At 43.1% G+C, this 21,092-nt stretch overlaps 25 non-coding genes across 25 annotated transcripts; all 25 read right to left on the reverse strand.

Moving 5' to 3' along the window:
* Window positions 1-168: 168 nt before the first annotated feature.
* Window positions 169-241, reverse strand: TRNAK-UUU (transfer RNA lysine (anticodon UUU)). The gene has a single exon. It is a non-coding gene; the product is annotated as a tRNA-Lys (tRNA).
* Window positions 242-1,100: 859 nt separating this feature from the next.
* TRNAK-UUU (transfer RNA lysine (anticodon UUU)) lies at window positions 1,101-1,173 on the reverse strand. Its single transcript has one exon. It is a non-coding gene; the product is annotated as a tRNA-Lys (tRNA).
* A 295-nt stretch (window positions 1,174-1,468) lies between these two features.
* On the reverse strand, window positions 1,469-1,559 carry TRNAR-UCU (transfer RNA arginine (anticodon UCU)). The gene is given in 2 exon segments: window positions 1,469-1,504; window positions 1,523-1,559. It is a non-coding gene; the product is annotated as a tRNA-Arg (tRNA).
* A 339-nt stretch (window positions 1,560-1,898) lies between these two features.
* Window positions 1,899-1,971, reverse strand: TRNAK-UUU (transfer RNA lysine (anticodon UUU)). Its single transcript has one exon. It is a non-coding gene; the product is annotated as a tRNA-Lys (tRNA).
* An 857-nt stretch (window positions 1,972-2,828) lies between these two features.
* On the reverse strand, window positions 2,829-2,901 carry TRNAK-UUU (transfer RNA lysine (anticodon UUU)). Its single transcript has one exon. It is a non-coding gene; the product is annotated as a tRNA-Lys (tRNA).
* A 295-nt stretch (window positions 2,902-3,196) lies between these two features.
* TRNAR-UCU (transfer RNA arginine (anticodon UCU)) lies at window positions 3,197-3,287 on the reverse strand. Its single transcript is given in 2 exon segments — window positions 3,197-3,232; window positions 3,251-3,287. It is a non-coding gene; the product is annotated as a tRNA-Arg (tRNA).
* A 340-nt stretch (window positions 3,288-3,627) lies between these two features.
* On the reverse strand, window positions 3,628-3,700 carry TRNAK-UUU (transfer RNA lysine (anticodon UUU)). The gene has a single exon. It is a non-coding gene; the product is annotated as a tRNA-Lys (tRNA).
* Window positions 3,701-4,557: 857 nt separating this feature from the next.
* TRNAK-UUU (transfer RNA lysine (anticodon UUU)) lies at window positions 4,558-4,630 on the reverse strand. Its single transcript has one exon. It is a non-coding gene; the product is annotated as a tRNA-Lys (tRNA).
* A 295-nt stretch (window positions 4,631-4,925) lies between these two features.
* On the reverse strand, window positions 4,926-5,016 carry TRNAR-UCU (transfer RNA arginine (anticodon UCU)). Its single transcript is given in 2 exon segments — window positions 4,926-4,961; window positions 4,980-5,016. It is a non-coding gene; the product is annotated as a tRNA-Arg (tRNA).
* A 332-nt stretch (window positions 5,017-5,348) lies between these two features.
* TRNAK-UUU (transfer RNA lysine (anticodon UUU)) lies at window positions 5,349-5,421 on the reverse strand. The gene has a single exon. It is a non-coding gene; the product is annotated as a tRNA-Lys (tRNA).
* Window positions 5,422-6,280: 859 nt separating this feature from the next.
* Window positions 6,281-6,353, reverse strand: TRNAK-UUU (transfer RNA lysine (anticodon UUU)). The gene has a single exon. It is a non-coding gene; the product is annotated as a tRNA-Lys (tRNA).
* A 295-nt stretch (window positions 6,354-6,648) lies between these two features.
* On the reverse strand, window positions 6,649-6,739 carry TRNAR-UCU (transfer RNA arginine (anticodon UCU)). The gene is given in 2 exon segments: window positions 6,649-6,684; window positions 6,703-6,739. It is a non-coding gene; the product is annotated as a tRNA-Arg (tRNA).
* A 339-nt stretch (window positions 6,740-7,078) lies between these two features.
* On the reverse strand, window positions 7,079-7,151 carry TRNAK-UUU (transfer RNA lysine (anticodon UUU)). The gene has a single exon. It is a non-coding gene; the product is annotated as a tRNA-Lys (tRNA).
* An 859-nt stretch (window positions 7,152-8,010) lies between these two features.
* Window positions 8,011-8,083, reverse strand: TRNAK-UUU (transfer RNA lysine (anticodon UUU)). Its single transcript has one exon. It is a non-coding gene; the product is annotated as a tRNA-Lys (tRNA).
* A 295-nt stretch (window positions 8,084-8,378) lies between these two features.
* Window positions 8,379-8,469, reverse strand: TRNAR-UCU (transfer RNA arginine (anticodon UCU)). Its single transcript is given in 2 exon segments — window positions 8,379-8,414; window positions 8,433-8,469. It is a non-coding gene; the product is annotated as a tRNA-Arg (tRNA).
* Window positions 8,470-8,808: 339 nt separating this feature from the next.
* TRNAK-UUU (transfer RNA lysine (anticodon UUU)) lies at window positions 8,809-8,881 on the reverse strand. Its single transcript has one exon. It is a non-coding gene; the product is annotated as a tRNA-Lys (tRNA).
* Window positions 8,882-9,738: 857 nt separating this feature from the next.
* TRNAK-UUU (transfer RNA lysine (anticodon UUU)) lies at window positions 9,739-9,811 on the reverse strand. The gene has a single exon. It is a non-coding gene; the product is annotated as a tRNA-Lys (tRNA).
* A 295-nt stretch (window positions 9,812-10,106) lies between these two features.
* Window positions 10,107-10,197, reverse strand: TRNAR-UCU (transfer RNA arginine (anticodon UCU)). The gene is given in 2 exon segments: window positions 10,107-10,142; window positions 10,161-10,197. It is a non-coding gene; the product is annotated as a tRNA-Arg (tRNA).
* A 339-nt stretch (window positions 10,198-10,536) lies between these two features.
* Window positions 10,537-10,609, reverse strand: TRNAK-UUU (transfer RNA lysine (anticodon UUU)). Its single transcript has one exon. It is a non-coding gene; the product is annotated as a tRNA-Lys (tRNA).
* A 7,729-nt stretch (window positions 10,610-18,338) lies between these two features.
* Window positions 18,339-18,411, reverse strand: TRNAK-UUU (transfer RNA lysine (anticodon UUU)). Its single transcript has one exon. It is a non-coding gene; the product is annotated as a tRNA-Lys (tRNA).
* Window positions 18,412-18,706: 295 nt separating this feature from the next.
* Window positions 18,707-18,797, reverse strand: TRNAR-UCU (transfer RNA arginine (anticodon UCU)). The gene is given in 2 exon segments: window positions 18,707-18,742; window positions 18,761-18,797. It is a non-coding gene; the product is annotated as a tRNA-Arg (tRNA).
* Window positions 18,798-19,136: 339 nt separating this feature from the next.
* On the reverse strand, window positions 19,137-19,209 carry TRNAK-UUU (transfer RNA lysine (anticodon UUU)). Its single transcript has one exon. It is a non-coding gene; the product is annotated as a tRNA-Lys (tRNA).
* Window positions 19,210-20,066: 857 nt separating this feature from the next.
* On the reverse strand, window positions 20,067-20,139 carry TRNAK-UUU (transfer RNA lysine (anticodon UUU)). The gene has a single exon. It is a non-coding gene; the product is annotated as a tRNA-Lys (tRNA).
* A 295-nt stretch (window positions 20,140-20,434) lies between these two features.
* On the reverse strand, window positions 20,435-20,525 carry TRNAR-UCU (transfer RNA arginine (anticodon UCU)). The gene is given in 2 exon segments: window positions 20,435-20,470; window positions 20,489-20,525. It is a non-coding gene; the product is annotated as a tRNA-Arg (tRNA).
* Window positions 20,526-20,864: 339 nt separating this feature from the next.
* Window positions 20,865-20,937, reverse strand: TRNAK-UUU (transfer RNA lysine (anticodon UUU)). The gene has a single exon. It is a non-coding gene; the product is annotated as a tRNA-Lys (tRNA).
* Window positions 20,938-21,092: the final 155 nt, after the last annotated feature.

The following is a 21,092-nucleotide window of genomic DNA, read 5'->3' on the forward strand; positions in this document are numbered from 1 at the left end:
GTACGACTTAAGTTTAGTCAAATGGCACATAATATGTGAGACAGATGTGTATTTCACAACTCCATGAAAGACGTTTTTGCAATTTTAGTAATGGAATATCTTATTTGTCATGCAGGGGTCCACAAAAAGAGCATACAATTAGAGTACTTTTTCTTTAAAGGAAACAACCGCCTGAACAGGGACTTGAACCCTGGACCCTCAGATTAAAAGTCTGATGCTCTACCGACTGAGCTATCCAGGCTCTGCTATACTCTACCTTAAAATCAGCTAAACAAATGTGGACGTACACTGACCTACACTTTGTATATTTATATAATTACATATATTAGCAATCAATATTCTAGAGTTTAATAATGAATTGATATTTTAAGCATTTGAAATTTCAGCAGCACACGTAATCCATTATAACTCCGGAAATTTGTACTATCTCATTTTCGGATGACATAGAAATCACCTGTTTAAAATGACACAGTGAAATTAATAAAGGGCCAAATACTATTACTAACTCCTAAATTACATTTTCAGCAGTATCATTGGGAATTTCCTCTTGGGCATAGACTATGGAACATTTTCAAAGCAAACAGTCTCTGTTTAAGTAGACTTTCTTTCACTGCCATTTTGGTAAATGTTTCTGGTGATGGAGAAGCAGGATTGCTGGTTACTGTTTCAATTAGTTATAAAATAGAGGAGGGATAAAATTGACCCAGTTGGTGTTCGAACCCTTAGCGTTTGAATGCTTTTGCTACATTCGCCTAGGACTCCAAGCTGCAATCCATTGCACCAGAGATCCGACCTGATTCAACAAGGTGATCAGAGATTCACAAATAAAAAGATGACCTATAAGTTGTTGACCAACTTTATCAAATTAATCGGACACTAGCTTACATTTTGAACATTGAATTGGATAAAAGATAATCAACATGTCTCAAACTACATGATACAGTTTGGGTAAGTCTTCTTAACCCTTGTCAAAGAAAGTAGAGCACAGATGGGTATGTAAGGACTCGATCAAGACTTTTTTGAACCATCTGTAATTGGAATTCCCATTCATTGGATCCTGAAAAGAGTATGCAATTGATATACATTTTCTTTAACCAAGCCGCCTGAACAGGGACTTGAACCCTGGGCCCTCAGATTAAAAGTCTGATGCTCTACCGACTGAGCTATCCAGGCTCTGAGGCAGCACCCCACAAAATGACATTATCAACATTAGGAAGTGTCCCAACTATCACTACGTTTTTTAACCCCTTGCGTGCGGGGCGTATTTTCCGCCTGTGCTGACTCCGCCTTGCGCGGGCGGAGTCATGACGGAACGGTTTCGTCATCAGCACAGCTCACCCGTAGCTGATGACGGAACCGTTCTGTCATCAGCACGCAAGGGGTTAAGATGGTTGCCGGTATTAGTACTAAATACAGAGAATATAATAATGAATTGGTACCTGGGATAACAGGATAACAGGGATAAAACTGACTCTGGTGGGATTTGAACCCACAACCTTTGAATATCTTTTTTACATTCACCTAGAAGTCGAATGCGCTATCCATTGCGCCACAGAGCCAATCTGCTATAATGAGGTGCAGAGATGTTCTGAAATGAAATAATGAGCTATTAGCTGTTGATCAGCTTTATAAAGTTCATTTGATACTATAACCATGGCTATATTTTGAATATTGAATTGGTGAAATGATATTCACCGTCTCAGACTACATGATACCATTGGTAAATCTACGTACGACTTAAGTTTAGTCAAATGGCACATAATATGTGAGACAGATGTGTATTTCACAACTCCATGTAAGACGTTTTTGCAATTTTAGTAATGGAATATCTTATTCGTCATGCAGGGGTCCACAAAAAGAGCATACAATTAGAGTACTTTTTCTTTAAAGGAAACAACCGCCTGAACAGGGACTTGAACCCTGGACCCTCAGATTAAAAGTCTGATGCTCTACCGACTGAGCTATCCAGGCTCTGCTATACTCTACCTTAAAATCAGCTAAACAAATGTGGACGTACACTGACCTACACTTTGTATATTTATATAATTACATATATTAGCAATCAATATTCTAGAGTTTAATAATGAATTGATATTATAAGCATTTGAAATTTCAGCAGCACACGTAATCCATTTTAACTCCGGAAATTTGTACTATCTCATTTTCGGATGACATAGAAATCACGTGTTTAAAATGACACTGTGAAATTAATAAAGGGCCAAATACTATTACTAACTCCTAAATTACATTTTCAGCAGTATCATTGGGAATTTCCTCTTGGGCATAGACTATGCAACATTTTCAAAGCAAACAGTCTCTGTTTAAGTAGACTTTCTTTCACTGCCATTTTGGTAAATGTTTCTGGTGATGGAGAAGCAGGATTGCTGGTTACTGTTTCAATTAGTTATAAAATAGAGGAGGGATAAAATTGACCCAGTTGGTGTTCGAACCCTTAGCGTTTGAATGCTTTTGCTACATTCGCCTAGGACTCCAAGCCGCAATCCATTGCACCAGAGATCCGACCTGATTCAACAAGGTGATCAGAGATTCACAAATAAAAAGATGACCTATAAGTTGTTGACCAACTTTATCAAATTAATCGGACACTAGCTTACATTTTGAACATTGAATTGGATAAAAGATAATCAACATGTCAAACTACATGATACAGTTTGGGTAAGTCTTCTTAACCCTTGTCAAAGAAAGTAGAGCACAGATGGGTATGTAAGGACTCGATCAAGACTTTTTTGAACCATCTGTAATTGGAATTCCCATTCATTGGATCCTGAAAAGAGTATGCAATTGATATACATTTTCTTTAACCAAGCCGCCTGAACAGGGACTTGAACCCTGGGCCCTCAGATTAAAAGTCTGATGCTCTACCGACTGAGCTATCCAGGCTCTGAGGCAGCACCCCACAAAATTACATTATCAACATTAGGAAGTGTCCCAACTATCACTACGTTTTTTAACCCCTTGCGTGCGGGGCGTATTTTCCGCCTGTGCTGACTCCGCCTTGCGCGGGCGGAGTCATGACGGAACGGTTTCGTCATCAGCACAGCTCACCCGTAGCTGATGACGGAACCGTTCTGTCATCAGCACGCAAGGGGTTAAGATGGTTGCCGGTATTAGTACTAAATACAGAGAATATAATAATGAATTGGTACTTGGGATAACAGGATAACAGGGATAAAACTGACTCTGGTGGGATTCGAACCCACAACCTTTGAATATCTTTTTTACATTCACCTAGAAGTCCAATGCGCTATCCATTGCGCCACAGAGCCAATCTGCTATAATGAGGTGCAGAGATGTTCTGAAATGAAATAATGAGCTATTAGCTGTTGATCAGCTTTATAAAGTTCATTTGATACTATAACCATGGCTATATTTTGAATATTGAATTGGTGAAATGATATTTCACCGTCTCAGACTACATGATACCATTGGTAAATCTACGTACGACTTAAGTTTAGTCAAATGGCACATAATATGTGAGACAGATGTGTATTTCACAACTCCATGAAAGACGTTTTTGCAATTTTAGTAATGGAATATCTTATTCGTCATGCAGGGGTCCACAAAAAGAGCATACAATTAGAGTACTTTTTCTTTAAAGGAAACAACCGCCTGAACAGGGACTTGAACCCTGGACCCTCAGATTAAAAGTCTGATGCTCTACCGACTGAGCTATCCAGGCTCTGCTATACTCTACCTTAAAATCAGCTAAACAAATGTGGACGTACACTGACCTACACTTTGTATATTTATATAATTACATATATTAGCAATCAATATTCTAGAGTTTAATAATGAATTGATATTATAAGCATTTGAAATTTCAGCAGCACACGTAATCCATTATAACTCCGGAAATTTGTACTATCTCATTTTCGGATGACATAGAAATCACGTGTTTAAAATGACACTGTGAAATTAATAAAGGGCCAAATACTATTACTAACTCCTAAATTACATTTTCAGCAGTATCATTGGGAATTTCCTCTTGGGCATAGACTATGCAACATTTTCAAAGCAAACAGTCTCTGTTTAAGTAGACTTTCTTTCACTGCCATTTTGGTAAATGTTTCTGGTGATGGAGAAGCAGGATTGCTGGTTACTGTTTCAATTAGTTATAAAATAGAGGAGGGATAAAATTGACCCAGTTGGTGTTCGAACCCTTAGCGTTTGAATGCTTTTGCTACATACGCCTAGGACTCCAAGCCGCAATCCATTGCACCAGAGATCCGACCTGATTCAACAAGGTGATCAGAGATTCACAAATAAAAAGATGACCTATAAGTTGTTGACCAACTTTATCAAATTAATCGGACACTAGCTTACATTTTGAACATTGAATTGGATAAAAGATAATCAACATGTCAAACTACATGATACAGTTTGGGTAAGTCTTCTTAACCCTTGTCAAAGAAAGTAGAGCACAGATGGGTATGTAAGGACTCGATCAAGACTTTTTTGAACCATCTGTAATTGGAATTCCCATTCATTGGATCCTGAAAAGAGTATGCAATTGATATACATTTTTTTTAACCAAGCCGCCTGAACAGGGACTTGAACCCTGGGCCCTCAGATTAAAAGTCTGATGCTCTACCGACTGAGCTATCCAGGCTCCGAGGCAGCACCCCACAAAATGACATTATCAACATTAGGAAGTGTCCCAACTATCACTACGTTTTTTAACCCCTTGCGTGCGGGGCGTATTTTCCGCCTGTGCTGACTCCGCCTTGCGCGGGCGGAGTCATGACGGAACGGTTTCGTCATCAGCACAGCTCACCCGTAGCTGATGACGGAACCGTTCTGTCATCAGCACGCAAGGGGTTAAGATGGTTGCCGGTATTAGTACTAAATACAGAGAATATAATAATGAATTGGTACTTGGGATAACAGGATAACAGGGATAAAACTGACTCTGGTGGGATTTGAACCCACAACCTTTGAATATCTTTTTTACATTCACCTAGAAGTCGAATGCGCTATCCATTGCGCCACAGAGCCAATCTGCTATAATGAGGTGCAGAGATGTTCTGAAATGAAATAATGAGCTATTGATCAGCTTTATAAAGTTCATTTGATACTATAACCATGGCTATATTTTGAATATTGAATTGGTGAAATGATATTCACCGTCTCAGACTACATGATACCATTGGTAAATCTACGTACGACTTAAGTTTAGTCAAATGGCACATAATATGTGAGACAGATGTGTATTTCACAACTCCATGAAAGACGTTTTTGCAATTTTAGTAATGGAATATCTTATTTGTCATGCAGGGGTCCACAAAAAGAGCATACAATTAGAGTACTTTTTCTTTAAAGGAAACAACCGCCTGAACAGGGACTTGAACCCTGGACCCTCAGATTAAAAGTCTGATGCTCTACCGACTGAGCTATCCAGGCTCTGCTATACTCTACCTTAAAATCAGCTAAACAAATGTGGACGTACACTGACCTACACTTTGTATATTTATATAATTACATATATTAGCAATCAATATTCTAGAGTTTAATAATGAATTGATATTTTAAGCATTTGAAATTTCAGCAGCACACGTAATCCATTATAACTCCGGAAATTTGTACTATCTCATTTTCGGATGACATAGAAATCACGTGTTTAAAATGACACAGTGAAATTAATAAAGGGCCAAATACTATTACTAACTCCTAAATTACATTTTCAGCAGTATCATTGGGAATTTCCTCTTGGGCATAGACTATGGAACATTTTCAAAGCAAACAGTCTCTGTTTAAGTAGACTTTCTTTCACTGCCATTTTGGTAAATGTTTCTGGTGATGGAGAAGCAGGATTGCTGGTTACTGTTTCAATTAGTTATAAAATAGAGGAGGGATAAAATTGACCCAGTTGGTGTTCGAACCCTTAGCGTTTGAATGCTTTTGCTACATTCGCCTAGGACTCCAAGCCGCAATCCATTGCACCAGAGATCCGACCTGATTCAACAAGGTGATCAGAGATTCACAAATAAAAAGATGACCTATAAGTTGTTGACCAACTTTATCAAATTAATCGGACACTAGCTTACATTTTGAACATTGAATTGGATAAAAGATAATCAACATGTCTCAAACTACATGATACAGTTTGGGTAAGTCTTCTTAACCCTTGTCAAAGAAAGTAGAGCACAGATGGGTATGTAAGGACTCGATCAAGACTTTTTTGAACCATCTGTAATTGGAATTCCCATTCATTGGATCCTGAAAAGAGTATGCAATTGATATACATTTTCTTTAACCAAGCCGCCTGAACAGGGACTTGAACCCTGGGCCCTCAGATTAAAAGTCTGATGCTCTACCGACTGAGCTATCCAGGCTCTGAGGCAGCACCCCACAAAATGACATTATCAACATTAGGAAGTGTCCCAACTATCACTACGTTTTTTAACCCCTTGCGTGCGGGGCGTATTTTCCGCCTGTGCTGACTCCGCCTTGCGCGGGCGGAGTCATGACGGAACGGTTTCGTCATCAGCACAGCTCACCCGTAGCTGATGACGGAACCGTTCTGTCATCAGCACGCAAGGGGTTAAGATGGTTGCCGGTATTAGTACTAAATACAGAGAATATAATAATGAATTGGTACCTGGGATAACAGGATAACAGGGATAAAACTGACTCTGGTGGGATTTGAACCCACAACCTTTGAATATCTTTTTTACATTCACCTAGAAGTCGAATGCGCTATCCATTGCGCCACAGAGCCAATCTGCTATAATGAGGTGCAGAGATGTTCTGAAATGAAATAATGAGCTATTAGCTGTTGATCAGCTTTATAAAGTTCATTTGATACTATAACCATGGCTATATTTTGAATATTGAATTGGTGAAATGATATTCACCGTCTCAGACTACATGATACCATTGGTAAATCTACGTACGACTTAAGTTTAGTCAAATGGCACATAATATGTGAGACAGATGTGTATTTCACAACTCCATGAAAGACGTTTTTGCAATTTTAGTAATGGAATATCTTATTTGTCATGCAGGGGTCCACAAAAAGAGCATACAATTAGAGTACTTTTTCTTTAAAGGAAACAACCGCCTGAACAGGGACTTGAACCCTGGACCCTCAGATTAAAAGTCTGATGCTCTACCGACTGAGCTATCCAGGCTCTGCTATACTCTACCTTAAAATCAGCTAAACAAATGTGGACGTACACTGACCTACACTTTGTATATTTATATAATTACATATATTAGCAATCAATATTCTAGAGTTTAATAATGAATTGATATTTTAAGCATTTGAAATTTCAGCAGCACACGTAATCCATTATAACTCCGGAAATTTGTACTATCTCATTTTCGGATGACATAGAAATCACCTGTTTAAAATGACACAGTGAAATTAATAAAGGGCCAAATACTATTACTAACTCCTAAATTACATTTTCAGCAGTATCATTGGGAATTTCCTCTTGGGCATAGACTATGGAACATTTTCAAAGCAAACAGTCTCTGTTTAAGTAGACTTTCTTTCACTGCCATTTTGGTAAATGTTTCTGGTGATGGAGAAGCAGGATTGCTGGTTACTGTTTCAATTAGTTATAAAATAGAGGAGGGATAAAATTGACCCAGTTGGTGTTCGAACCCTTAGCGTTTGAATGCTTTTGCTACATTCGCCTAGGACTCCAAGCCGCAATCCATTGCACCAGAGATCCGACCTGATTCAACAAGGTGATCAGAGATTCACAAATAAAAAGATGACCTATAAGTTGTTGACCAACTTTATCAAATTAATCGGACACTAGCTTACATTTTGAACATTGAATTGGATAAAAGATAATCAACATGTCTCAAACTACATGATACAGTTTGGGTAAGTCTTCTTAACCCTTGTCAAAGAAAGTAGAGCACAGATGGGTATGTAAGGACTCGATCAAGACTTTTTTGAACCATCTGTAATTGGAATTCCCATTCATTGGATCCTGAAAAGAGTATGCAATTGATATACATTTTCTTTAACCAAGCCGCCTGAACAGGGACTTGAACCCTGGGCCCTCAGATTAAAAGTCTGATGCTCTACCGACTGAGCTATCCAGGCTCTGAGGCAGCACCCCACAAAATGACATTATCAACATTAGGAAGTGTCCCAACTATCACTACGTTTTTTAACCCCTTGCGTGCGGGGCATATTTTCCGCCTGTGCTGACTCCGCCTTGCGCGGGCGGAGTCATGACGGAACGGTTTCGTCATCAGCACAGCTCACCCGTAGCTGATGACGGAACCGTTCTGTCATCAGCACGCAAGGGGTTAAGATGGTTGCCGGTATTAGTACTAAATACAGAGAATATAATAATGAATTGGTACCTGGGATAACAGGATAACAGGGATAAAACTGACTCTGGTGGGATTTGAACCCACAACCTTTGAATATCTTTTTTACATTCACCTAGAAGTCGAATGCGCTATCCATTGCGCCACAGAGCCAATCTGCTATAATGAGGTGCAGAGATGTTCTGAAATGAAATAATGAGCTATTAGCTGTTGATCAGCTTTATAAAGTTCATTTGATACTATAACCATGGCTATATTTTGAATATTGAATTGGTGAAATGATATTCACCGTCTCAGACTACATGATACCATTGGTAAATCTACGTACGACTTAAGTTTAGTCAAATGGCACATAATATGTGAGACAGATGTGTATTTCACAACTCCATGTAAGACGTTTTTGCAATTTTAGTAATGGAATATCTTATTCGTCATGCAGGGGTCCACAAAAAGAGCATACAATTAGAGTACTTTTTCTTTAAAGGAAACAACCGCCTGAACAGGGACTTGAACCCTGGACCCTCAGATTAAAAGTCTGATGCTCTACCGACTGAGCTATCCAGGCTCTGCTATACTCTACCTTAAAATCAGCTAAACAAATGTGGACGTACACTGACCTACACTTTGTATATTTATATAATTACATATATTAGCAATCAATATTCTAGAGTTTAATAATGAATTGATATTATAAGCATTTGAAATTTCAGCAGCACACGTAATCCATTTTAACTCCGGAAATTTGTACTATCTCATTTTCGGATGACATAGAAATCACGTGTTTAAAATGACACTGTGAAATTAATAAAGGGCCAAATACTATTACTAACTCCTAAATTACATTTTCAGCAGTATCATTGGGAATTTCCTCTTGGGCATAGACTATGCAACATTTTCAAAGCAAACAGTCTCTGTTTAAGTAGACTTTCTTTCACTGCCATTTTGGTAAATGTTTCTGGTGATGGAGAAGCAGGATTGCTGGTTACTGTTTCAATTAGTTATAAAATAGAGGAGGGATAAAATTGACCCAGTTGGTGTTCGAACCCTTAGCGTTTGAATGCTTTTGCTACATTCGCCTAGGACTCCAAGCCGCAATCCATTGCACCAGAGATCCGACCTGATTCAACAAGGTGATCAGAGATTCACAAATAAAAAGATGACCTATAAGTTGTTGACCAACTTTATCAAATTAATCGGACACTAGCTTACATTTTGAACATTGAATTGGATAAAAGATAATCAACATGTCAAACTACATGATACAGTTTGGGTAAGTCTTCTTAACCCTTGTCAAAGAAAGTAGAGCACAGATGGGTATGTAAGGACTCGATCAAGACTTTTTTGAACCATCTGTAATTGGAATTCCCATTCATTGGATCCTGAAAAGAGTATGCAATTGATATACATTTTCTTTAACCAAGCCGCCTGAACAGGGACTTGAACCCTGGGCCCTCAGATTAAAAGTCTGATGCTCTACCGACTGAGCTATCCAGGCTCTGAGGCAGCACCCCACAAAATGACATTATCAACATTAGGAAGTGTCCCAACTATCACTACGTTTTTTAACCCCTTGCGTGCGGGGCGTATTTTCCGCCTGTGCTGACTCCGCCTTGCGCGGGCGGAGTCATGACGGAACGGTTTCGTCATCAGCACAGCTCACCCGTAGCTGATGACGGAACCGTTCTGTCATCAGCACGCAAGGGGTTAAGATGGTTGCCGGTATTAGTACTAAATACAGAGAATATAATAATGAATTGGTACTTGGGATAACAGGATAACAGGGATAAAACTGACCCTGGTGGGATTCGAACCAACAACCTTTGAATATCTTTTTTACATTCACCTAGAAGTCCAATGCGCTATCCATTGCGCCACAGAGCCAATCTGCTATAATGAGGTGCAGAGATGTTCTGAAATGAAATAATGAGCTATTAGCTGTTGATCAGCTTTATAAAGTTCATTTGATACTATAACCATGGCTATATTTTGAATATTGAATTGGTGAAATGATATTCACCGTCTCAGACTACATGATACCATTGGTAAATCTACGTACGACTTAAGTTTAGTCAAATGGCACATAATATGTGAGACAGATGTGTATTTCACAACTCCATGAAAGACGTTTTTGCAATTTTAGTAATGGAATATCTTATTTGTCATGCAGGGGTCCACAAAAAGAGCATACAATTAGAGTACTTTTTCTTTAAAGGAAACAACCGCCTGAACAGGGACTTGAACCCTGGACCCTCAGATTAAAAGTCTGATGCTCTACCGACTGAGCTATCCAGGCTCTGCTATACTCTACCTTAAAATCAGCTAAACAAATGTGGACGTACACTGACCTACACTTTGTATATTTATATAATTACATATATTAGCAATCAATATTCTAGAGTTTAATAATGAATTGATATTATAAGCATTTGAAATTTCAGCAGCACACGTAATCCATTATAACTCCGGAAATTTGTACTATCTCATTTTCGGATGACATAGAAATCACGTGTTTAAAATGACACAGTGAAATTAATAAAGGGCCAAATACTATTACTAACTCCTAAATTACATTTTCAGCAGTATCATTGGGAATTTCCTCTTGGGCATAGACTATGCAACATTTTCAAAGCAAACAGTCTCTGTTTAAGTAGACTTTCTTTCACTGCCATTTTGGTAAATGTTTCTGGTGATGGAGAAGCAGGATTGCTGGTTACTGTTTCAATTAGTTATAAAATAGAGGAGGGATAAAATTGACCCAGTTGGTGTTCGAACCCTTAGCGTTTGAATGCTTTTGCTACATTCGCCTAGGACTCCAAGCCGCAATCCATTGCACCAGAGATCCGACCTGATTCAACAAGGTGATCAGAGATTCACAAATAATATGGCTGAGATACCCGCCACCCCCTCTCAACACAATCCCCAAAAGAAGGGAAACCGGAAACAGTTCTTGAAGTTTTTGGATGTGGGGAGGGAGTGACCCTCCCCCGGCCGTATTTATTAAAACAAAAAATTAAAACATTAAACGTTTCATTTTATGTACAATTTCATTATCACATTGCGATGTTTGGCTCACCTTAACATATTCTCTAATACAGAGTTTCTCCTAGCCGAACTAGCATCCAACAAAAACATTCTCTAGAAACACTGAAATTGTACATCCTAACGTTTAAGGGCCAACGGCAAGGTCATAACCGGTGTCAAGATCCCTAACCAGACTTACCCCTCCCACTTGTGAGGGGCGACAGCACAGAGGCTTACCTCAAGTGCAACTACTAACAATTTCCCTTGACTTGACGGGGGCACTTAAGACTCGACGCCATTTAAAGGTCGTTCGAAGACTTGTGTGTGGTATCTAGAAGGTATCGTGGACCTCCCCCCATCCCACACAACTTACCGCATCTGCCGTCGCAGATGACCCTGGCCCCGGGAAATTCCCCAGGAGGGGGCTGTAACCCCTCCTACAAAGGAAGGGGCCTTGACCGCCTTTCCTTTACTTCCGGCGACCCGCCCTTAGACGGGACCGCCTCCCCACTGAGGGGCCAATGGCCACCTCTCCCGAGCGCTCCCATCCGTGTTGGGTGACGCCCACTCATAGGGATCTACCAATTAGTGCTCACCGATCATGACCTTACCGCCTACCAAAAAATAAATACGACAATTTTTATTCAAACCTACCAAAAACATTGGTCGCTACGACCGAAGGAACATGCTAAAAATACTATATCAAATCATTTTAATCGAAACAACCTACACAATATTCACCATACTTTATTATGATCACCAACAAACTGATACTTTCACAGCCTGTAAACGGAATGGAAAAAACAAACTTATAAATTCACTTTATTGCACAACCACTTGCTGTCCTCAGGGGCTGGTGGGTGGGTCAAAATTGGCTCTTCGTTCTGTCCCGAGCTCACGTGTAGCGAGGAGGTGCAGCTTCGGAGCACAAGAACAAGAGGACGTCTTCTGGTCTTGCGTCTCTTTTTATCCGTCTTCAGGGCGGGCGAGAACCCGCCCCTGCCCGCCCCTAGGGCGAGGCTGGCTACGTCGGTGTCTAGGCCAGCCCACTCTAGGGCGGGAAAAAGCGCGCCCCGGCTACGCCGCTTCGGGCATACCAGCCGAGACACGCCTCCCGCCCAAAAATGGCTTCCCGGGGGGATCGAGGCACTCCACCATACGTTCGGGGGGACCGAGTGGTCGCCCCTTTCCATATGGCTGAGATACCCGCCACCCCCTCTCAACACAATCCCCAAAAGAAGGGAAACCGGAAACAGTTCTTGAAGTTTTTGGATGTGGGGAGGGAGTGACCCTCCCCCGGCCGTATTTATTAAAACAAAAAATTAAAACATTAAACGTTTCATTTTATGTACAATTTCATTATCACATTGCGATGTTTGGCTCACCTTAACATATTCTCTAATACAGAGTTTCTCCTAGCCGAACTAGCATCCAACAAAAACATTCTCTAGAAACACTGAAATTGTACATCCTAACGTTTAAGGGCCAACGGCAAGGTCATAACCGGTGTCAAGATCCCTAACCAGACTTACCCCTCCCACTTGTGAGGGGCGACAGCACAGAGGCTTACCTCAAGTGCAACTACTAACAATTTCCCTTGACTTGACGGGGGCACTTAAGACTCGACGCCATTTAAAGGTCGTTCGAAGACTTGTGTGTGGTATCTAGAAGGTATCGTGGACCTCCCCCCATCCCACACAACTTACCGCATCTGCCGTCGCAGATGACCCTGGCCCCGGGAAATTCCCCAGGAGGGGGCTGTAACCCCTCCTACAAAGGAAGGGGCCTTGACCGCCTTTCCTTTACTTCCGGCGACCCGCCCTTAGACGGGACCGCCTCCCCACTGAGGGGCCAATGGCCACCTCTCCCGAGCGCTCCCATCCGTGTTGGGTGACGCCCACTCATAGGGATCTACCAATTAGTGCTCACCGATCATGACCTTACCGCCACAGGTCCGGATAGTTGACCGGCTATCCGGACCCCCCACAAAACTCCTACCTAAAGGTCATGTTTTAATGATTTTAACCAGGCTAAGAAGTCTCCTATGAGTAACTCATTCCCCACCCTCGACAAATGCACACCATCCCACAGATACATACTGTCATCATTAATACAACTATGCGAGATCGAATGCAATGTCTTGGAACGGAACAACCTACTCACTTTGTTATTCAGTTTTCTAACAGAATGATTTAAAGCAGGGATCGAGATAGCCCCCCGCCATACTTTTCGTGGGATCATATGAGACCACGCAATTATGCACCCCGGAACTCTCCTTGCTAACCAACTTACCGTGGAAAGCATAGTCTCCAGGAGAAGTCGTCTACCGGTAGTGACCAAATCATTACCCCCTAAATGCACTATGACTATGGACGGCGGTGACCTCATCCGCTCTAACAAACCCTCAAAAAATGCCTGAAACTGGTCAATACAGAGACCGCCCCTTCCGTAGAAGGACACTCTGTACCCGTATTCCCCAGGTACGTGAATCATGTCACCTGCTTTGAATACGTCCGCGGCCCGTCTCACGTATGAGTGGCCCACGACCCACACCTCCTTCCTTACAGCCGGTGATGTGCAACCGCTGGCCTGGTGTTGGGTCGACTGCACAGTCCGCCCTGCCTCGTAGGCTTGCGCAACTGAAAACAAACAAAGACAAGAGGCGTGAGTACATGATTACAGCTTCACAACATGTGCAATCGCACGTACCTCTTATAACAATTGGAGGACCAACGCCCCACACGTTTTACTTGTTCTACATTAAGACCCCTGGCTGTAGCTTCAGTGGCAGCCCCTATCCGAAAGGAATGGGTCCCAAATTCGCCCGGGTCCAAGCCCGTTGCGGCAATGGCCATTGCAAGCACCCGCTGAAACTGAAACCTCGTCAGTGGGGTGGCGTCTGCATGCCTCAACAATGTCCCCCCCCATGATGCCACCCTTCGTGCTAGGTAGTCTTCTAAGCACTGTACCGGACACATGGAGGATCCGGGGGTCCGGCGAATGATCGTGCAGTCCCCCCTCCCGTCTTGGTCGGACTTGGACCTGAGAAAGGAGACAATCATCGCATCGCCCCTGATCCGGACATGTTCCCTGCACAAGCCCCCCGACACATCCTGTTTGTTCCTTGCAACCAGCTCACTAACTCTCATAGCCCCGTGAAATGCCAGCGTAAATGCAGTCCGGAACAAACAGGTCTCGAAAGGGGACGAGCACGTGTTAGGGAGTGAGGCCAGTAACTGGGCCAACCTATCCAGACCTATCGGTCGTCTTACGTCTACTCTGCGACCCTCCAGGCGTTGCCACCCACGCAGCGCTTTTTGTACTGTAAAAGACGCTGTCGGGTCCTGGATGCCATGGGCCTTGGCAACAAAGGAAATGGCGGCACGATGCCTTTGGGCCGTTGCCACCGATTTCCCAGCCCTACGTAAAGACATCAGAAAAAGTACTACACACTCTTCCTGCCCCCACAGTCCCCCTCTCTCTTCCCCCAAAAAGGCTAAATAGGCCTGAAACGCCCCTTCATATGCCTTCCTTGTCCTGGGTGCTAGACTCTCTCCCACGAGGTGACGAAGTTCGGGGCACCGAGAGACCAGAGAGCTTCGGGGAAGGGTGCCGGCTCTGGGTCCGCTGAAGGAAGGAAACCCGAGAAAGCCTGCATGTGAAAACGAGACAGTGCATCAGCAGCCTGATTCATCACCCCTGGGACATGTTTTGCTCTGAATATCACGTTTAGTTGCATACACAGTAAGACAATTTCTTTGAGCAGCCTCAAAATCAATTTACAACGGGCTGCCTGACTATTGATGCATTCTACCACGGTCATATTGTCGGACCAGAACACGACAGAATGATCTCTGAACCCGTCTGGCCATGTTCTCAGGGCCACCAGAATGGGAAATAGTTCAAGGAAAGCTATATTACCCGTCAGCCCCTTCTCGTGCCACCATAGGGGCCACTTTTGTGCAGACCATTTTGTGCCGAAGATGGCGCCAAAACCTATACTTCCTGCTGAATCTGTCCATAGCCCAAGCTCTTCGGAGGACACGGCTGGCTTGTTCCAGACGACTCGGCCATTGAAGTCCGCCAAAAATGCTAACCAAATCCGCATGTCCTGGCGGACTTCGGCCGATAATCTCGTGCGATGATGCCCCTCTCTTAAGCCAACCATTGATTGGGCAATCGAGCGGGAAAACGGGCGAGCCATTGGGATCACCCTCAAGGCAAAGTTCAACTTTCCCACTAATTGTTGCAACTGGTGCAGTGTAACCTTAGGTGCATTTAAACATACTTGGAGGGCTGTCCTGAATTTCAACACTTTGCTAGCTGGTAAACGGAAACACCCCTCCCTTGAGTCCAACTCGATCCCCAAAAACTCGAGGCAAGTCGTGGGACCCATAGTCTTACCCGGTGCCAATGGCACGCCAAAATGACCCATCAACACACAGAATTCATCTAAGGCCTGGGCACATTCGGGACTTCCGGCGGAGCCCAGGAACAAAAAGTCGTCAAGGTAGTGCATTACATTTCGAAAACCCGTTTTCTTAGTAAACACCCATTGCAGGAAAGTACTGAATTGCTCAAAATAAGCACATGATATAGAGCAACCCATTGGCATACACCTATCCATGTAAAATGACCCCTGGAACCCGAATCCCAAAAGACGCTGATCGTCTGGGTGTACCGGGAGCAACCGGAACGCTGACTCGATATCAGATTTCGCCATCAACGTCCCGGGCCCCAGGCGATTCAAGATGGCTACTGCCTCATCAAACGATGCGTATCGCACCGAACAAACTTCCGGATCAATTGCGTCGTTCACCGAAAGACCATGTGGAGCAGACAGATTATGGATCAAACGGAACTCACCTGGGTCCCTCTTGGGGACCACCCCTAACGGAGAACAAACAAAATTCGGTACCGGGGGTACACTAAACGGGCCGGCAACCCGTCCCCGGCTAACCTCTTTCAGAATTTTCTCATGGACTACAGATGTATGTTGTAACACGGAAAGTTGATTTTTGCACATCCCTACCCCCTGAAAGTCCCCCACCGGGATGCGGAAACCATGTAAAAAACCGTTCCGCAGCACCCCGGCAGAAGTACGATCCGGGTATTCGCTGAGCCAGGGAATCATTGCCAAGGTATCAATCGGGGTTGGTAACGGCGCCCCTCGGCCAAGTTTAGACCTGTTTGGCGCCCCCCTTACCCCCATTCTCACCCGCTCTGGCTCTGCACGATGACTCAGGATGGGACGACCCACACGTACTACATTCGTGTTTGAATTTACACAATCCCGGAGGCCTGGTACATTTCCCTTTGTTAAAATTAAAACAGAAACCCTTTCTCCCTGTATTGCCTGCGGGCCTCGACTGGTCGTCGGTGCTCGTACTTGGTCGAAAGGGCGTCCCCACATTTTGGCGGGAGTAATCAATAACATTGCTCCCAACCAATGGCATTCTTAACATTCCCGATTCTTTCATTTTATCCCATGTTACAGAATCGTAACAATCCCAAGTCAAACTCTTGTTATGTTCCTTCTCTTTCCTGAACAGGTTGTCATAACAAAACCAATGGTTACCTTGATACGATGTCGAGTACCCCATAATTCGTGATTGATAAACGGGAAACTCAGGAAGCAACTCGGGCCTACGTCCCCCCAAAATCGATGTGAAAATACCCCACGCATTGCCCCAGTTGCCAATAGTCTCATTCACCTTAAAGGCGGCCATTTTTGCGCGCCAAACACTCGGATGCATTAAGTCCTTCTGACTTTTAACATGCTCCATATCATAATGGTCAACAAGCAAGGAGAAAATATTCACATACTCCCCAGACCAGATCTTTTCCTTTATAGCCAAAGGCACATGTTGTCCCAGTCTCTCTCTACGAGAGGGTGCTGACTCGTCCCTTGCAATCGGCAATGGCCGCTTACCTGAACCGGACGCGACTTCTGCCGCTTGCGGCTTGTCTTTAGCCGCCTCCCTTTTTTCACGAAGTCCTTTTATCAGCGCCTGTGCCTCGGCAGCCGCGGCGCCATCACTACTATCCCCCAACCATGCTGCTAGCTGTGCTGCCAGCTCGGGGGGCATGTCTCCCTTGGGTGTCGGGGTGACGACAACCGGGATTGGATTCCCCTCGATCGGTACTGGGGTCGGCGCCTCGAGCGGGGTAGAGGGAACCGGGACGTCTCCACTGGCTGGAACCCTTCTCGGCCTCTTAGGTCTCCCTCCAGCCGGCGCAGGGCCCGTACCCTCCTCCCCGTCTCGTTCTGCCAACCGTTTCTTTATGTCGGACACTTCTTTGCAAAGGGCCCGCACCATCTGGTCGGTCGTCATTCTCTTCGCGCCTTTCTTGGGCATCACCCCGAGGAAGTATCTAGAAGACAAAGAAAAGGATCAAAACGCTCAAAATTGGCTCTTCGTTCTGTCCCGAGCTCACGTGTAGCGAGGAGGTGCAGCTTCGGAGCACAAGAACAAGAGGACGTCTTCTGGTCTTGCGTCTCTTTTTATCCGTCTTCAGGGCGGGCGAGAACCCGCCCCTGCCCGCCCCTAGGGCGAGGCTGGCTACGTCGGTGTCTAGGCCAGCCCACTCTAGGGCGGGAAAAAGCGCGCCCCGGCTACGCCGCTTCGGGCATACCAGCCGAGACACGCCTCCCGCCCAAAAATGGCTTCCCGGGGGGATCGAGGCACTCCACCATACGTTCGGGGGGACCGAGTGGTCGCCCCTTTCCAAAAGATGACCTATAAGTTGTTGACCAACTTTATCAAATTAATCGGACACTAGCTTACATTTTGAACATTGAATTGGATAAAAGATAATCAACATGTCAAACTACATGATACAGTTTGGGTAAGTCTTCTTAACCCTTGTCAAAGAAAGTAGAGCACAGATGGGTATGTAAGGACTCGATCAAGACTTTTTTGAACCATCTGTAATTGGAATTCCCATTCATTGGATCCTGAAAAGAGTATGCAATTGATATACATTTTCTTTAACCAAGCCGCCTGAACAGGGACTTGAACCCTGGGCCCTCAGATTAAAAGTCTGATGCTCTACCGACTGAGCTATCCAGGCTCTGAGGCAGCACCCCACAAAATGACATTATCAACATTAGGAAGTGTCCCAACTATCACTACGTTTTTTAACCCCTTGCGTGCGGGGCGTATTTTCCGCCTGTGCTGACTCCGCCTTGCGCGGGCGGAGTCATGACGGAACGGTTTCGTCATTAGCACAGCTCACCCGTAGCTGATGACGGAACCGTTCTGTCATCAGCACGCAAGGGGTTAAGATGGTTGCCGGTATTAGTACTAAATACAGAGAATATAATAATGAATTGGTACTTGGGATAACAGGATAACAGGGATAAAACTGACCCTGGTGGGATTCGAACCAACAACCTTTGAATATCTTTTTTACATTCACCTAGAAGTCCAATGCGCTATCCATTGCGCCACAGAGCCAATCTGCTATAATGAGGTGCAGAGATGTTCTGAAATGAAATAATGAGCTATTAGCTGTTGATCAGCTTTATAAAGTTCATTTGATACTATAACCATGGCTATATTTTGAATATTGAATTGGTGAAATGATATTCACCGTCTCAGACTACATGATACCATTGGTAAATCTACGTACGACTTAAGTTTAGTCAAATGGCACATAATATGTGAGACAGATGTGTATTTCACAACTCCATGAAAGACGTTTTTGCAATTTTAGTAATGGAATATCTTATTTGTCATGCAGGGGTCCACAAAAAGAGCATACAATTAGAGTACTTTTTCTTTAAAGGAAACAACCGCCTGAACAGGGACTTGAACCCTGGACCCTCAGATTAAAAGTCTGATGCTCTACCGACTGAGCTATCCAGGCTCTGCTATACTCTACCTTAAAATCAGCTAAACAAATGTGGACGTACACTGACCTACACTTTGTATATTTATATAATTACATATATTAGCAATCAATATTCTAGAGTTTAATAATGAATTGATATTATAAGCATTTGAAATTTCAGCAGCACACGTAATCCATTATATCTCCGGAAATTTGTACTATCTCATTTTCGGATGACATAGAAATCACGTGTTTAAAATGACACAGTGAAATTAATAAAGGGCCAAATACTATTACTAACTCCTAAATTACATTTTCAGCAGTATCATTGGGAATTTCCTCTTGGGCATAGACTATGCAACATTTTCAAAGCAAACAGTCTCTGTTTAAGTAGACTTTCTTTCACTGCCATTTTGGTAAATGTTTCTGGTGATGGAGAAGCAGGATTGCTGGTTACTGTTTCAATTAGTTATAAAATAGAGGAGGGATAAAATTGACCCAGTTGGTGTTCGAACCCTTAGCGTTTGAATGCTTTTGCTACATTCGCCTAGGACTCCAAGCCGCAATCCATTGCACCAGAGATCCGACCTGATTCAACAAGGTGATCAGAGATTCACAAATAAAAAGATGACCTATAAGTTGTTGACCAACTTTATCAAATTAATCGGACACTAGCTTACATTTTGAACATTGAATTGGATAAAAGATAATCAACATGTCAAACTACATGATACAGTTTGGGTAAGTCTTCTTAACCCTTGTCAAAGAAAGTAGAGCACAGATGGGTATGTAAGGACTCGATCAAGACTTTTTTGAACCATCTGTAATTGGAATTCCCATTCATTGGATCCTGAAAAGAGTATGCAATTGATATACATTTTCTTTAACCAAGCCGCCTGAACAGGGACTTGAACCCTGGGCCCTCAGATTAAAAGTCTGATGCTCTACCGACTGAGCTATCCAGGCTCTGAGGCAGCACCCCACAAAATGACATTATCAACATTAGGAAGTGTCCCAACTATCACTACGTTTTTTAACCCCTTGCGTGCGGGGCGTATTTTCCGCCTGTGCTGACTCCGCCTTGCGCGGGCGGAGTCATGACGGAACGGTTTCGTCATCAGCACAGCTCACCCGTAGCTGATGACGGAACCGTTCTGTCATCAGCACGCAAGGGGTTAAGATGGTTGCCGGTATTAGTACTAAATACAGAGAATATAATAATGAATTGGTACTTGGGATAACAGGATAACAGGGATAAAACTGACTCTGGTGGGATTCGAACCAACAACCTTTGAATATCTTTTTTACATTCACCTAGAAGTCCAATGCGCTATCCATTGCGCCACAGAGCCAATCTGCTATAATGAGGTGCAGAGATGGTCTGAAATGAAATAATGAGCTATTAGCTGTTGATCAGCTTTATAAAGTTCATTTGATACTATAACCATGGCTATATTTTGAATATTGAATTGGTGAAATGATATTCACCGTCTCAGACTACATGATACCATTGGTAAATCTACGTACGACTTAAGTTTAGTCAAATGGCACATAATATGTGAGACAGATGTGTATTTCACAACTCCATGAAAGACGTTTTTGCAATTTTAGTAATGGAATATCTTATTTGTCATGCAGGGGTCCACAAAAAGAGCATACAATTAGAGTACTTTTTCTTTAAAGGAAACAACCGCCTGAACAGGGACTTGAACCCTGGACCCTCAGATTAAAAGTCTGATGCTCTACCGACTGAGCTATCCAGGCTCTGCTATACTCTACCTTAAAATCAGCTAAACAAATGTGGACGTACACTGACCTACACTTTGTATATTTATATAATTACATATATTAGCAATCAATATTCTAGAGTTTAATAATGAATTGATATTATAAGCATTTGAAATTTCAGCAGCACACGT

Source organism: Lissotriton vulgaris, chromosome 1_2, assembly GCF_964263255.1.
Source record: "Lissotriton vulgaris chromosome 1_2, aLisVul1.2, whole genome shotgun sequence".
NCBI lineage: Eukaryota > Metazoa > Chordata > Amphibia > Caudata > Salamandridae > Lissotriton > Lissotriton vulgaris.